Source organism: Pseudorasbora parva, chromosome 19 (assembly GCF_024679245.1).
Source record: "Pseudorasbora parva isolate DD20220531a chromosome 19, ASM2467924v1, whole genome shotgun sequence".
NCBI classification, from domain to species: domain Eukaryota; kingdom Metazoa; phylum Chordata; class Actinopteri; order Cypriniformes; family Gobionidae; genus Pseudorasbora; species Pseudorasbora parva.
In genome coordinates, this window is record NC_090190.1 from 12,409,276 (window position 1) to 12,425,154 (window position 15,879).

Consider the following 15,879-nt stretch of genomic DNA (forward strand, 5'->3'; position numbering starts at 1 on the left):
TGCTTATAGGGCTGTTTTTATAATTGTGACTCTTCTAAATGTGCACACAGAAATGTGTTATCGTCAGTACTGCGTACAGTTTTTCACATAACAAATCAATGCTGTTTTGAAGAACCAACAAGTTGACTATATCTTATTTATGCCAAAACATCTTGTCTCTTCCACATATAGGCCTATAGTGTTTAACTAAGGCCCTGCCCTCATGCTTCTGGTGGCAAAGGGTTTCTTCCTGAACAACTAAGCGTACAGTTTGGTCACACATTAGAACTATATTTAGATATGCTCTTGCAGGCTAAACTTCCTATCAAGCCCTTTCTAAAAACAAGTTTCTCTTTTCCTTTCTGAAACAATGACAGTGAATGCGCTTGCCACCATTTCATCAAAAGAAAAAAGAAAAAAAAGAAAGAAAGCTACAAGAACCACCACAAACAATAAGGCAGAATCCTCAAGGGAGGTGTTAGCCCTTTATAACGAATGTTAAAAGTTATTTAAGAACTGCTGTCGTTGCTTCTTGTTCTAATTATAATTTTGGATGCACCCCAGGAAGTCAGATACAGTGGTAAGCATTGGGTTCTGTGTTTGGGAAGAAGCACTGTATGGGACCTGATACTGAAGTGCACAATCATGTCTTTCCATTACAGTGACAATCAGGGATCTGCATGCATGATGCTGTTGTTATGTCACGGACCACGGTAGTATTGTCATTTTAAAAAACACTTTTTGTTATACTGACTGAAACTCTCTTCACATCCTGAAAGCAATCAATAATAAAAGTGGTCTAAATATAAAGTCTCAAGACCAAAACATTTCTGTCCAATCATAGGTCATACCTGCCTGTCAACATATGTATTTCTATACCTCCACAAACATTAAGTCATCAGCACTTTGTAGACGTAGGCCTTGTCCCAAACGGCACAAGTTCCGTCTAGTGAGGTCAAGCTGGTGCGATCATATATATATATATAGAATCCTCAGTTGTGCCTGCTCAGAACGGTCGAATGGTCTACATTGTATATATCTATCGCACCAGCTTTCATAGACTTGTTACCCATTCACATGATTATATGACTGGCACACAGCAACGGCAAAAAAACTAAATAATGACTTAGTTATGGGCCGATTTCAAAACAAAGTTTCGAACGTTGTGAATCAGTGTATCAATTCATGATTCGGATCTCCAATGCCACGTGATTGCAGCAGTTTGACACGCGATCCGAATCATGAATTAATACACTGATTCATAACCGTTCGAAACTTTGTTTTGAAATAGGCTATATAGCCAGTGATTGGCCAATGTCGTTTTTTAGATTTTTTTGCGCACAAAAACTAATCTCGTCACTTCATAAAATTATTGTAGAGCCACTGTAGTGAGATGGCCTTTGTTACGACATCTTTAGTGCCTTTATGGGTCTTGAGAGAGGAAATGACATTGGTGTCAATAAAAGCCTTTCTGAGCCATTGGATTTCAACAAAAATATCTTCATTTGTGTTCTGAGGATGAACGGAGGTCTCACGGGTCGAATGGCATTAGCGTAATTAGCCTAATGACAGAATTTTCATTTTGGGGTGAATTAACCAAAGCTAAAGTTCAGCTAAATGTTCATTGTCCCTCTCACACCAGCGTATGTTGTTAAAATATAATGTAGCCTATTTAATGGTAAGATTTGTATATCAATAACAATATTTAGTTTACTTAAATGTATTAAGACTCTGTAATGTAAGCATAATAAAATATGAAAATACATGAATATGTAAATATACACATTATTAAATGCCTTGCTTAAAATGCAACACTCAATTCGAAAAAGCATAAAAGGGTTGAAGATACATACTCTAAAATAACCTCTCGACATAAAATGCTACTTTTTTTTGTTTCCCATTTTCACACCATCCATAGGCTACCACAAACTGAAAGCAGCCACCCGTGAACACACCCGCTTGCGATGCTTTGTTGCTGTGGTGGCCACATGAGCAGAACTACACCTCCCGTGACACACTGCGCTGCTGGGATCTGTCACTCCACCCCTCTGCATCTGTGAAGTGTAGCGGAGGATCGCGTTCGCAGAAGGCACAGACAGACTCACAGCAGCCCCGGACCGGTATGGTATGTGTGTGGCACATATCTCAGTGCGCACTGCAGCTCTCCAGCCTCACTGGCACTGTCCTCTGTGAACATTTGTAAATACATCATGAGTGCTGCTGGGAGCTCGCGGAACCTGCGCTGATCCTATAAACTCGAGACCGGAGAAACAGCTGATCCACGGATGGTCGTCTGGGGTAAGTGGTCCTTTAATATCAGCCCACCCGAACATGACTGGAAAAGTTGTGCGGAGGTAGAAATATCTGTAATGAGAATGAGCCCGTTGAGACTGTGACTACATACACTGAACTTCTCCAATATATTTTGTATGGCGCGCGTGAGAGAGGACAGACGGACACTGTATCCCAGTGCTATTTATTTATACGACGGAATTCCCTGCATACCGATTGAGGGGAAAGTGGAATGTGATGGAGTGAGTAAGTCTGGATGGTTAGGTGTCAGAGATTCTACGCATAGCCTGTAATCGTGTAGAGACGAGAGTCATCTGTTGATTTCACAGTTTTGCTCCTGTTTGGGGTTGTGTAAATACAACCAACATGTGATTTACCTAAAATAAGAATTGTACCAACATGCAAACAATCATCTCAAGACAGCGAGTTCCACACTTCCATATATTTAATCTTCCTTTAGCCTGCCTATGCATAATAAATCCTTTTTTTTCATTTATGAGCTATGATTTACTGGATCTAAAAACTGTCCAGTGGTGTAATTATCCAGTAAAAGTACTATTGTATATGTACTTTCAATAAGTGTGTGTGTGTGTGTGTGTTAGCTAGTTTAACAGTTTGGTCATAAATCGTTTATTATTATTTAAAGTATATATATATATATATATATATATATATATATATATATATATATATATATATATATATATATATATATATATATATATATATATATATATATATATATACTTTGAAATGCTTTTAAATGATATTAAGCAATTATACCAAACTGCTAAATGTATTTCTATTTTACAATCTCTGGACAGTTACATTACCACATAAGCCACACAAAATGCAAAAATATATTTTTTTCCCAGAAATTGAACATTAATTTTTCATCAAGTTATTGACGTAATATAAGATCCGGTCAAAACAAATTAGCATCACATTTATGCTTTAATGATTGTATCAAAAATGAAGACCTTTGTTACTGTATAATGTAAGAATTAACTTGTAAATAAAATGTCAAACACGTACAATGCCTTTATGACAGTATTGAACATTTTTCTAGTCTTCTACAACTTTATCTTAAACAAATAGATCTTTTTTTCCCCTGCATGCTCATTGTATGCAGCTGATCTTAAACCTTTATATTTCCTGCTCAGAATAGGGCTAAGGGTAATGCCATGCACGAGACGCTTGATAAAGGCTAAACACATATCACACATAACTCATCATTACATAGATCTGCCAGATGGTTATCTGCAAGTCAGCAGTGTGTAAATATCAGTTCACTGTAAATGTTCCCTCTCAGCACAAAATAAAGCCTATTTCGACATAAAAGCGTCCTGACAGCCATGAACATAGCAGGTTTTTAAGTAGGATCACAAAGTATTGTCTTAAATCCGTCGGTTTCCCCACATCTAAGAGGCATAGACACAAAAACAGTTGGATTGAGGTCAAACACTCGGGACAGAAGCCCTGCCTCACATGTTTATTAGGCAGATAGTGTTTTTCTGGTTGGCGGAGCATAGATTCAGGCTCCGTTCCACTGCTGGCACTCTCGACTCTGCAGCAGTGCAGGTTTTACTCTGTACCTCTGTGTCTGCACCTGTCCTTTACACTCGAGTTTCCCCCGACTGATTCCTGTAGAGCAGAATCCAGATTTCATGCTTTGGCACAACAAAGCATTGTCAGAAATGGTTTTTATTGTAGGAACTTTGGACTCTGTTATGGCCCTTGGAGCCGTTTCTCAAAAACCGATGCAAATGAGCACCAGTGGAAGAAGGCTTTTGAATTCAGGATATAACGGTTAGCACAGCTATGGTGCTTCATGGAGTTTTCCTCATAAATGTCAAAAGAAAGGGTGGGAGTGAAAGAAAGTGAAGTTTCCCTCAAAGGGTTTGAATCTTAAATGGAACAGAACTCGTTTGAACTGCAGAGTCTGAAGCTGTTTTTGCAATTGAGAACGTCTGATTGGATCCATGGATGTTTCTACAGCTGTGGCTGGAGTCTGTTCTATAGGGGGTGTGCTAAATCCTCTCAAATGGGACACGATGGGAATACCGTGATCTAATGGTATATAATCCTCAGTGCATAAATGGATATTCTCTACATTATCATTGCACTTAATGTTATTGTTGTTCAGCGCTTGTTGCTAAGATACACAGCAGGAGAAGAGGTGTGATGTTCAGTGTGAGTAAACAGAATAAAACCAGATGTTCGGCTAATGATCATTAAAGAACAAACAACCAGGGTGCAAAAATCTGAGCTGCTTTGATTTAGTAGGAGTAGAAAACATACCCATGCAGGTACAGTCAGTGACCCAAGTATATTTGTAGTCAAGGAAACAGGAAGCACTAGAATTCAGCTTTTCTCTTCAGAACTTCTCTCTAAACGACTGACCTTTCGTTGATTCGATCACATTTAAACTGTTGGTTAAAGTTGTCTGCCGTCAAACAGATGTTGTTGAGGACAGGACAGTGTGTCAGATGTTAGACTTTTTGAATATACTCAGATATTTTAAACAGAAAATCTGTTAATCATCATGGCAGATGGATTGCCAATGTTGCATAATACTAATGTCACTTTGACTAAACTATACACGTCTATGCAAATGATAAAGGCAAATGATGGAATCCGCCATTTAGTAGAGACAGCTTCCTGATGATGATAATAACAGCATACCAACAAGAGCTGAAACTATTCCTCGAGTTCAAAGATATCATTGATTAAATATTTGGAGGTTTTGCATTCTAGATTACCCTACAGTAATGGTGAAACATGAAGGACGAGTGTTTTCAAGCACTAAATAAAGAGTAGAACATTCATGATGCGCATCCAAATTCACTTAATTATGGGTCAATGACGTATGAGGATTTTCACATGGACAATTTAAAAATACAATAATAATATCTATTGCATCTGTTCAAACATTAAGAATGTTGTGTACACATGCATTCATATTGAAATTGGCCGTGGCCTTAAAAAATTTAATGTGGTGCGAACATGATTTATCTTAAAATTAATTTATTTCCTTAACATGCCTAACATTTGTTTTACAAGTTCTCAGTAATTTATGTGTGTGTTTATTAGTGTTTATTGTAAATTGCATAAAACTGATAAAAATGTTTTAAACATACCATTCACTTCACTTCTGTATCAGTGTTACGTCCCTATGTAGTCTAGGGTTAAAAGGACTTGTAACAGAATTAATGTTGGTGTGATGTGTGGAGGCAGCAAGGTTCAGTTCCCAACCCCAGAGCTTCTTAACAAGAAAAAGACCTCAAAACAACTTGTGTGGAAAAAAAGAACAAGGACTTTTATTTCCAGACATGGGAGGATTGAGGCTTCAAGTGGGGGCAAGGCCAAAACAACAAACAAAACCTCTAACTAGTCAGGAGAAAACTAACTAAACTTCAAAAGTAAAGAAAACAAAGTAAACTTACTTAAACAGGAGAAAACAGAATATACAGAAAATGGCACCCACCTCTCCTTTCCCCAAATGATTAACAATACAAACTTGATAAATAAAAGACCATAAGAACAGTAAATACAAACAGATGAGGACTTACAAAACAAAGGAGTTTACTTGTTGTAGGTTCCAGTTACCACAATAATTTTAACATAATAAGAACTCATTCAACAATGGTTCTCCTTTAAAGTAAACAAAGTAAAAGAAAGAAACGAATAAAGCTGGTAGGGTTTGAGAAGCGAATCCTCACAAAAAAGCCCTACACACACACACACACACACACACACACACACACACACACACACACACACACACACACACACACACACACACACACGTCGTGTTTCCATGTTTTATGGGGACTTTCCATAGGCGTAATGGATTTCAAACTGTACAAACTGTACATCCTATCCCCCTACACTGCCCCTGCCCCTAAACCTACCCATCACAGGAAACATTTTGCATTTTTACTTTCTCAAAAAAACTCCTTCTGTCTGATGTATAAGATGTTTTCCTCATGGGGACCTAAAAATGTCCCCACAAGGACAAGGATTTCGGATATTGCCATCTTTGTGGGGACATTTTGTCCCCATAACGTAGGGATTACCAGGTCACACACACACACACACACACACACACACACACACACACACACACACACACACACACACACACACACACACACACACACACACACACACACACACACGTTGATCTGCCATTAGTGGGTCTTTAATGCAGAGACTCCCCTCATGTGTTTGCAGTTTAAATATAATGGTGCATTTAAAAGTTAATGGTCAAACGTCATTACAAAAGTTCACAGTGCTACTGCAGGTGAAATATAATGCGGACAACACTGAATAAATATATTTTTTGTCAGGATAAATAGTTGGTCACTCAATCCCCTTTATCTAAACCTCTCTACTTAACGACGGACTCGCACATCCGCCATGTTTGTAGTTGTTTAACACTTTTTATCCGCGTTTGTAGTTCTAATCAAATCCTTGTTCAACTTGCAATGGGTTGTGGGCAATATAAGGCGTTAAGAGTGTGCGTCGATGTGTACTTCGAATTCTGACTGGAAATAGTAAACCATCCGGGTAACTTTAGAATACTCTTTTCAACATACTACTATTTGGGACTTACTAATTCTATTTTCGAATACTATTTAGTATGGATAGTATGCCAATTGGGACGCAGGGATGGAGAGAAAAAACAGGAGAGGAGGGTGAAAAGCAAAACAAATAACGTCCTTGGACGTAACAATCAGTGATTCCTATTTTAATCACAGAAATAAGATCTTTTAAATTTTTTATTTAATACAGTTATTGTTATTATTGGTCGCATCACATGATGGACATCATCAGAAAATGTTTGTTTGTATATTATGAAAGAAATAAAAAAACAAATGCTTTGCAGTTTTGTGCAGGATTACAAAATGCTTTTGAAATCATTTCAAATAGTGAAAAAAATTAATTTGAATACATTTAGAGTCATTTCAAAGATGTTTCCAAAGTTATGGACGGTCGCACCACATGATATTTTGACACTTTAAATAACAGAAAAACGACAAATAACTAATGTTTAAAAAAAATAAAATGAAAGTGAATACATGGGAGAGGTACTATGGTATCTTTTTGAGCATTTTAAGCTGTTATTAACTGAAAATATTCAATCGGACAGAAAATGTAGGCGTCACGTCATTGACCTGTAGATACCATTCTTTGCCATTTTATAGTATATATAGGTTAGTGTGTTCACAGTGAAAAATGCACTTTAAGGGGATGGTTTACCCAAAAAAGAAAATTAATTTACTCATCCTAATGTCGTTCTAAACCTGTAAGACTTTTGTTCATCTTCAGAAAACAAATGAAGATAATTTTAATGAAAGTTCTGTTTCTCCATTGACAGTTTACACAACTACCACTTTGACACTTTAAAAAGTTCATAAGGGGATCGTAAAACTCCAAATGAATCGAACGGTTTAGTCCAACTTTTCTGAAAAAACTTGATTGCTTTATATGATGAACAGATTGAATTTCGCATAGGATGCAGCATGTTTGAGCATCCGCAGGAACCAATTTCTCGCGAGTTTGTTCTCACGCGTCAAGCAAGTATGGTTGAGCTTCTGTTGTTATGTTCTTGTCAATGTTTATATGTGAATAAAAGCCTAAATTCGTTCTATTCATCATATAAAGCGATTGTGTCTCTTCAGAACATTTGGATTAAATACTTTTTTTATTTATAAAATAAACACTGTGCCAAAAACTGTCACTTACTAATCACAACAAGCATTTTAGAGTTTCTTGAAAAACATACTTAGTTATGATGAGAAATGACAAGTGATGAGGTCAGCAGAATAACAGTTTGAATTGAATTAGAAATATTATAATTTTTTTCATTGTGTTCTGACAGTAGCTTTCTTAGATGTCATTAACAAAATCTTTAGTCTTTTAGTACTTTAAATTATTTTTAATTAAGTTCATTTAAAGTTAACTAACTGCTAGCTAACTTGTTAGCTTTTTCTGTCAAACCGCTGCAGTCAGTTGTCTCGCTCCCAAATCACAAAATGAATGTGGCCAATTTCTCTCGCCTGTTGTGTCGATAAAATGAATCTCTGGAATGTCGAATCTCCGCTTCCATCTGTTTTTTTTTTTTTTTTTACGTAAAGCTGACAGTGTCAGCTGTCATCAGACATGTTTGGCCGGTCTCAGACACAACAAGGCTTGCCTGATCTTGTCGCACTCTGTTATCGAACGAGGGGCCAATTGCAATTTTCTCTGGATAACAGGGAGGTTTGACTGTTGTTTTGATGACTGCATTCACTCGCTCAATGCCGCTCAAATAGAAATTGCTTCCTGCTGAGGAAGTGTCTGACTCCTTCACGTAAAAACAGAGCAAATTTAATTAAACCAAATTATCAGAGTGGTGCTGGGAAATCAAAGGCTTCTGGAGAGCGTATATAATGTGCCACATCTAGCTCACCCTGTGTGTCATTTGCTTGTGTCCCCTATGGGTGGTCATGCTGCAGATAACTGGACTATTACAGTAATGTGACATCCTATCATGACTTCAGTGAGCTACTACAAAGCCACAGACAATCATGGATTATTTTGTTCAGATTAACATTCCACAGAGACAGTATAAACAAACAGGAGCCATGCTAGAGGTATAACTGCACAACATCATATTCTAGAAATAATAAAGGCATCATAATCGCATCAATTTGTAAGCCAACCTGGACATTTATTTGGACGTATGTTCCCTTGGGGAATTTCTAATGTAGTTTTAGAATAGTGGTTTCGGATTTATGAGTGAAATAAGATCTGTGGTTATCATCACTTGAAGAGACTTTGTTCTGCATCATTAATTACACACAGTCATACCTCGAACATGGTTTCAAAACCAAGTTTCTAAGTAGAACTACAATGGTTGTCTGATTTATAAAGTATAGCATTTTTGTGTTAGCTGTAGTCCTCATGTACATACATTTACAGTATGTATGGCCTATAGGGCACACAATGATTTAAAATTTACGTTTGAAGAATGATTGTAATTTCAGTTGTAACACAAAAGGAATTTCTAATTGTATTTGGAGTTTACAAACTGAACACTGTGTGCTAAAAATGAATATAATAATTTACACAGTTCAGTGTTTCCCGCTGTGCCGAATGTGTGCCGCTGCTGCTTACGGCTAAATAAATCCTATTTTACTGATGCTGTGAATGTGAGTATACAGTCTGAAGTGCATAAAAAAGTACTTCAGTACTTGAAAAGAGTTGCACAAAAGCATACAGTGCAACAAATGTCCGAATCAAAACTCTTGTTATAAGTTATAGAATCATTCAAAAGGCACTTTGTTTCTGGTTTGAATGAGTCAAAAATACTTTACTAAATAAACTCTTTAAATCAGTCAGAGTAGTCACTGAATCAACATTTGACTTGCTTACTGAGCTGTAAACTTTTATTACTGTATCTCAAAATGAAGCAGATTTTGTGTAATTGAGGATATGCCAGAGAAACAAGTGTGCAGCCATCTTTAGAATTTTGTCTTTGAACTTTTGTTTTTGCGGTAGCTCTGTATATTTCTATGGCATCGCTGTCATTCGTTATTCTGCAGAAATCAAGTTGCAATGGAGCTGCAGAATTCATGTGCTAAACATGTCTGTGATAGGCTACATGCTCTTCACCTTTAATACCATATAATGCCATAGACCTAAATATAATGCTATAATTAACGCCTTTCACGATTAGTTAACCTTGAACCTTGAGCTATCCTAAATAACTGCTCTTTATCACATGTCACTTTAATCAGACTTAATAAGATATTTAATAAGTTGCACTAAAACTTCACTGCACTGTTGTTCACTTCATTGATTTGCACTATATCTGTTATTTGCCTTGCGCTGCTTTATTTCTATTTTAAATTTTATTATATGTCTTTTTATCATTCCCTTATTGTATAGTTGTACCTACTTTTTATATTTTATACTTGATCTAGTTATTTTGTAAGCTTTAATGTGAATGTTATCTGTATGCACCGGGGTCTGAGAGTAACGCAATTTCGATATGTATTCGATCTCTGTATGTATGTACTGTACATGTGGAAATTGACAATAAAGCAGACTTGAACTTGAACTTGAAATTGAAATAGTAAAAACGTGCTAATTTTCCAGATTATAGAGTTCCACATGTAGCTACATACTATTTCATTCGCAAAGATGTTAGCCAATAGCCTGATGTGGTCATACTCAATTCTAGTCAGAATATGAGTCTGATACTGCTCCATTGGGCTGTGATTATGGGGCGTGTTTCAACCTAACCAGGAAAGACATCAATTGGATAGATCTACAACCAATCAGAGCAAGGAAGCGACGCATTGTCAAATGACAACAGAGTTCACCTGCACTGTGTTGCCAAATCCGCGTTTTTTCCGCGGGTTCTTTTCTATGTTCGTGGGTTGAGGCGACTATTATGTGATATACCCATGAGTGCGAATTTTAGGCAAACTTGCCAAAATAACACACATTTTACCCCCAAAACACCATTTTTTCCCGGAGAACCCCTCGAGAAGCTGTTGTTTAGGGCTAGTAGTTGGCGGGTTTTGTTGTAAAAACTTGGCAACCCTGTCTGCACGCACACTGGAATAAACAATCTTTTCCGGTGTTGTAAAAAAATTAAATAATTTAATGATACACAGAGTACTTACTCAAGATGATCATCATTTTTTGAGAGAAATTGTGATGGTGAATGCAGATACAAACAAGCTCTCCATTTAGGATAGAAAGGAGAAGAAATATAATCCAAGCCCCTTTGATGACGTGCATGATTACGTTACTGTTGATCATCTGTCCGTCATCGTCTAAAGCCCGCCCTGAAACACTCATTGGTCAGAACAGTTTCTGATCGGAGATAATTACTCCTCTATGGATCGAGTGCAGACCGAACCGCCATACCTAAACATTTTGTGGGCGGGGCTAAATTCGGCTAGCATCCAGGTTAGTTAGCCAATCACAGCAGTGGGAGTTAACACGTAGGGTTTTAACAGACACACCCCTTCAAAAAGAGCTCAAATCAGAGAGCTAAAATTAGGGTAGAAAAAATGCCTTTTATTTATAAATGATGACCATTTTTGATGTAAAAATGTATACTAACACTTATATGTGCACCCCAGGAAACGTTATAAAACAATGCAGTTCATGACGCCTTTAAAACAAGCAGTTCATTCATTAATTCGTAAGATCTTAACTTTATGCTGTGGAAAAACAAACTGGAAGATAGAACAAAGTGGGCAGCATTAAAAAGAGGCAGGGCTACATACTGAATATTTCAGTATCATTACTGACTACTTGTTCATATGACAATCTTTAGTCAAAGATACACATTTGCAACAGACTCTTTTTTGTATGTAGTGAAGGAGCTAGCCACTGATGCTCATGTAGTACTAGTGTTTATGGATTGTCACTCAATTATGTTCTTGAAAAAACTGCTGTGAATGGTTTTATATAGTGTGTCTACCTTCATGTTTATGATTGATTTCATTGAGAGAGTTTTCAGCTGAATGTTGGGTCTGTGGGGATATCTGAAGAGATGTAGACCGGGGTTCATTTGGCATGCTGCCCGTGGGTTTATATGGCAGACGGAGGGTTTTCAGCCTCTCTGCCTCTTACCAGCCATAGAGAGAGAGCCGAGTACTGCCGTCCAGTGCTGCCAGATTGAGAACAGACTCAGAGTGAAGCTGATCAGTTTATGAGAAATGAAAAATGATGAATGTTTTTCCCCTTTCTGCTTATGATTTTATTTCAGGTGCAATGTCATGCCATGTGGACACTGTTATGCAAAGATTACAGCGTCTGCCCTGTGGGCTGTGGCTCATGACCGAGATGTACAAATGCTCTTCTGTTTAGTCTTCTTCAGAAGAAAATGAAGGGAGGCATATTTACTCACTGGCCACATTCAGACAATGTTTGTGTTGTTAAACAGAAATGTGTGAAGTCAGGTTCCTGGTGTGCTGCTGAAATAGCAGGAACGTGAATGAAGGAAAACTGCAATGACAAGCCATTTACCCTCATTTGTCGAGCAAGGTTTGTGTGTAGGGTTGCCAGGATCAGCAGAGAAAAATCTTTTTAGGAAAATCTATTTTTAATACCACATATGCCATTTGAGAATTAAGTAAACCAATGATGGCCTCATTTCTACATACTCAGTTACCCTTATCTTAAGTGACCCGACAACAACATTTTATCATATTTTTGGATAATTTCTGTCAAATTGCACTTAATCTTTTACAGGCTTGCATTACAAAAGTGTTTTTAAGGTGGGGCTCGACAAAGGGTTGGTTGTGATTGTGAAATATTTTTCACCTCATTTGTAATTTTTAGCACTGACCGTTGTAGGGTTGTCAATAATATAGAATTTTCCAAACATATTTATTCTGAATATGTTTCAATACTCGTTTTCCACAGTATCGATGCAACGATATGAGATGTGCTTTCTGTCCCGACAGCGAGTCGACACACCGCAGTGTGTGTGTTTTAATTTAATGGAGCATTGATGGCGAAGTTCTGAAGAAGGTGACCAATTTCAAGTACCTCGGATCTGTTATCAGCAGTGACGGCAATACCCTCCCGGACGCTTGAGTCAATGCCGCCTGGATGAAATGGCACCAAGTCACCGGCATCCTGTGGGTTCAGTGAATGCCCATTTGAATGAAGGCCAAAATTCATAAGACCATAGTACATTCATAGTGGCATTCAAGCACAAGCAGGCCCTCCACGTGATGGAGATGTGAATGCTGCGATGGTGTCTTGGTTCATAGTTAATGCTGCAAAATCTCTGCATGCGTAGAGGCGCAGTTATGCATTTTCATATTCACATAATTTCAACATTTTTGTGGATAGATGATAACAATTTCACTATATTTAAAATTAGATGTGTTTAGGGTTGCAGAAAAGGGGCAGAACATTTGAATTTGATTCATTTGTAGAACTAACTTTAATTGATTTTTTTCATTTAACATCAAAAAGATGAATAAATGTTGAATAAAATCATAAACTTATTCCCTATGAACCCCCGCAAAGAAAGTACCATTAAAAATGTGAAATGCAAGCATTTTCTCCCATGCTTCTTAAGCCTCTGGTTTCTGCATTTCCCTCTCAATCTAGACTGGGTAAACCCGATTTGATGGTCTGATTGGTTGAAGGACTATCCAATTGCATACAGAGCCATTTCAATAATGCTCGTTGATCACGCCTCTTGTGCAGTAGAAAACACAAGAGCAGACTTAAGCATGTGATTAAGAAATGCACAGGGTAGAAATTCAACTTAATTTGCATCAAATTCTGATTTTTTTAAACTAAGATTATTCTTTAAGTTGCCTGTTATAAAGCCAACCAGCAATTTAGCAAATTTCAGGTTTAGTCACATCAACATATTCCCATTAATTCCCATGGGAAGTTTCTGACTTTGAAAATTCCTGCAATTATGCCAGCCCTAGACGTGTTTGTACCTGTTGTCACAAATATAAAGGTCTTCCTGCAGTTTTACTGTTGTATAAAAATAGTAATATATTGTGTTATGTTATAATTATTATAATTAGTATTATTATATAATCCCCTTCAGAACTATCAGGCCTGAGGAATCTCAATAGCAGAGTTTCCGTTGATAAGAAAATACTTTTCTTTTCAGTTTTTATGACCTTAATGTTGTGGATTTTTTTTCTCTGTGGATTTAAAAATGCTATTGAATAAATATTTTTCATTGCATTGAGTTTAGAAATTCCAGTATCGTGAAAACACTAGAAACCAATTCAAATGTGATAAATAGCGACACTCCCTCAGATGTTCGAGTATAAGTTGCCAAAATATAGTACAACTGTGTTCTGTTCCCTTAAATACAGACAGTTCTGTATCATGCTGGACGGCTGGCTACCCTATTTGCGCCCAATTCATTTCTTTGTCTCAGGGGGATGTAAACTTCCTGATCACTCTGATCTGGTGGCCGCCATCCTGCATGGGTGGGAAAGGGGCGAATGGGGGAAACCATATCTGAAATGTTATATTGTAATAACCTGCATGCAGACTATACTTTTCTTATTAACTAACCCTCCCCATTTTCCTTCCTTTCGGAAATGTGCCATTATCAACAGAGGGCATATTAATAAAAGGCCTTGAAAAACAATGGCTAGCTAATAGAGAGCTGCCCTAGCCACATCTGTGCCCAAACAACTTCAAAGAACTGTGTGTGTGAGTAGGCATGTTTTTGGGACATATGAGGACACAAATGTGTATAATGGCATCGGTATGACATAGGTATTACAAGGAGAGGGAGAAATATGAGGACATTGGCCATGTCCCCACTTCTCAAAATGCTTATAAATCATACAGGATGAGTTTTTTTTAGAAAGTGAAAATGCAGAATGTTTCCTGTGAGGGGTAGATTTAGGGGCAGGGGCAGTGTAAGGGGATAGACAATACGGTTTGTACGGTATAAAAACCATTATGCCTATGGGATGTCCCCATATGTCACAAAAACAAACGTGTTTGTGTGTGTGTGTTTATGAGTGGGCACTTCGCTTGGGCATTGGATCAGCAGTAGTTTTGAGAACAGGAAGTACATGAGAGTTTAGCAGTCTGCTGGGTGAATACCTTATTGCTGGAATTTATCATAAATGTTACACTGGGTAGTAAGAGTAGTAGTTGTTTTGCATTTCTGAAATGTTTTTTTAGAAGTGAAACTAAAAGTTTTCTCCAGTGGTTACTGCCTCACTACATCTACCTGGGCAGCCTCATAACTCAAATTCAACCTCATATGGGACTGATTTGAAAAGTTCTACACAGAAAGAAACATTTCTGAACCACAAATTATACAAACATTGCTCCTTAACTACTGTGCTCACGGTTAATGAATTTGGTGTCCCGCATGTTCCTAAGCTGAAAGTACCTGAGTATAAACCATCAAAAATATTCTAGATGTGTGATTGTAATTCCGCCTTTTCTGCCATTTTGGGTAATTTTCACATTGGCTAGAACAGGTTTTCTACCATTTCAAGTAGTAAAAGATTATATTGCTCATTTTAAATATGTTATATTGACAAACAGATTAGGTACTTTCGTCTTGCTTCTTTACTTTATGTAATATTTCTTTTTTATATATATATAAATGAATACTTTTATTCAACAAAGACAGATTCAACTGATCAAACGTGACAGTAAGGATATTATGTTTTCAAATGAATGCTCTTCTTTTGAAATTTCTATTCATAAAAGAATCCTAAAAAATACATCACAGGCTCCACAAAAATATTAAGCAGCACAACTGTTTTCAGCACTATACATAATACGAAATACCTCAGCAAATCAGCATATTAAAATGATTTCTGAAGGATCATGTGACACTGAAAACTGGAGTTATGATGCTGAAAATCCATCTTTTCCATCAAAGGGATAAATTAAAGCTATATATTTTTAAATGATAATGATATATTACATTTATTACTGCACAATTATTACTGTATTTTTGATCAAATAAATGCAGTATTTGTGGGTACAAGACACACAAACATTACCAACCCCAAAGCTTTATTGTATAGGTGTGAATACAAAAATGACATTTCATCTGGCTTCTATTGCAGTGCA

General features: G+C 37.0%; 1 protein-coding gene across 1 annotated transcript in view; it reads left to right on the forward strand.

The window, feature by feature from the left end:
• Window positions 1-1,994: 1,994 nt before the first annotated feature.
• Window positions 1,995-15,879, forward strand: part of pag1 (phosphoprotein membrane anchor with glycosphingolipid microdomains 1) — a 65,476-nt gene continuing 51,591 nt past the window's right edge. Inside the window, exon 1 of the mRNA XM_067424951.1 lies at window positions 1,995-2,277. The gene's annotated coding sequence lies outside the window, so the exon portion shown is untranslated. The remainder of the gene's footprint in view (window positions 2,278-15,879) is intronic.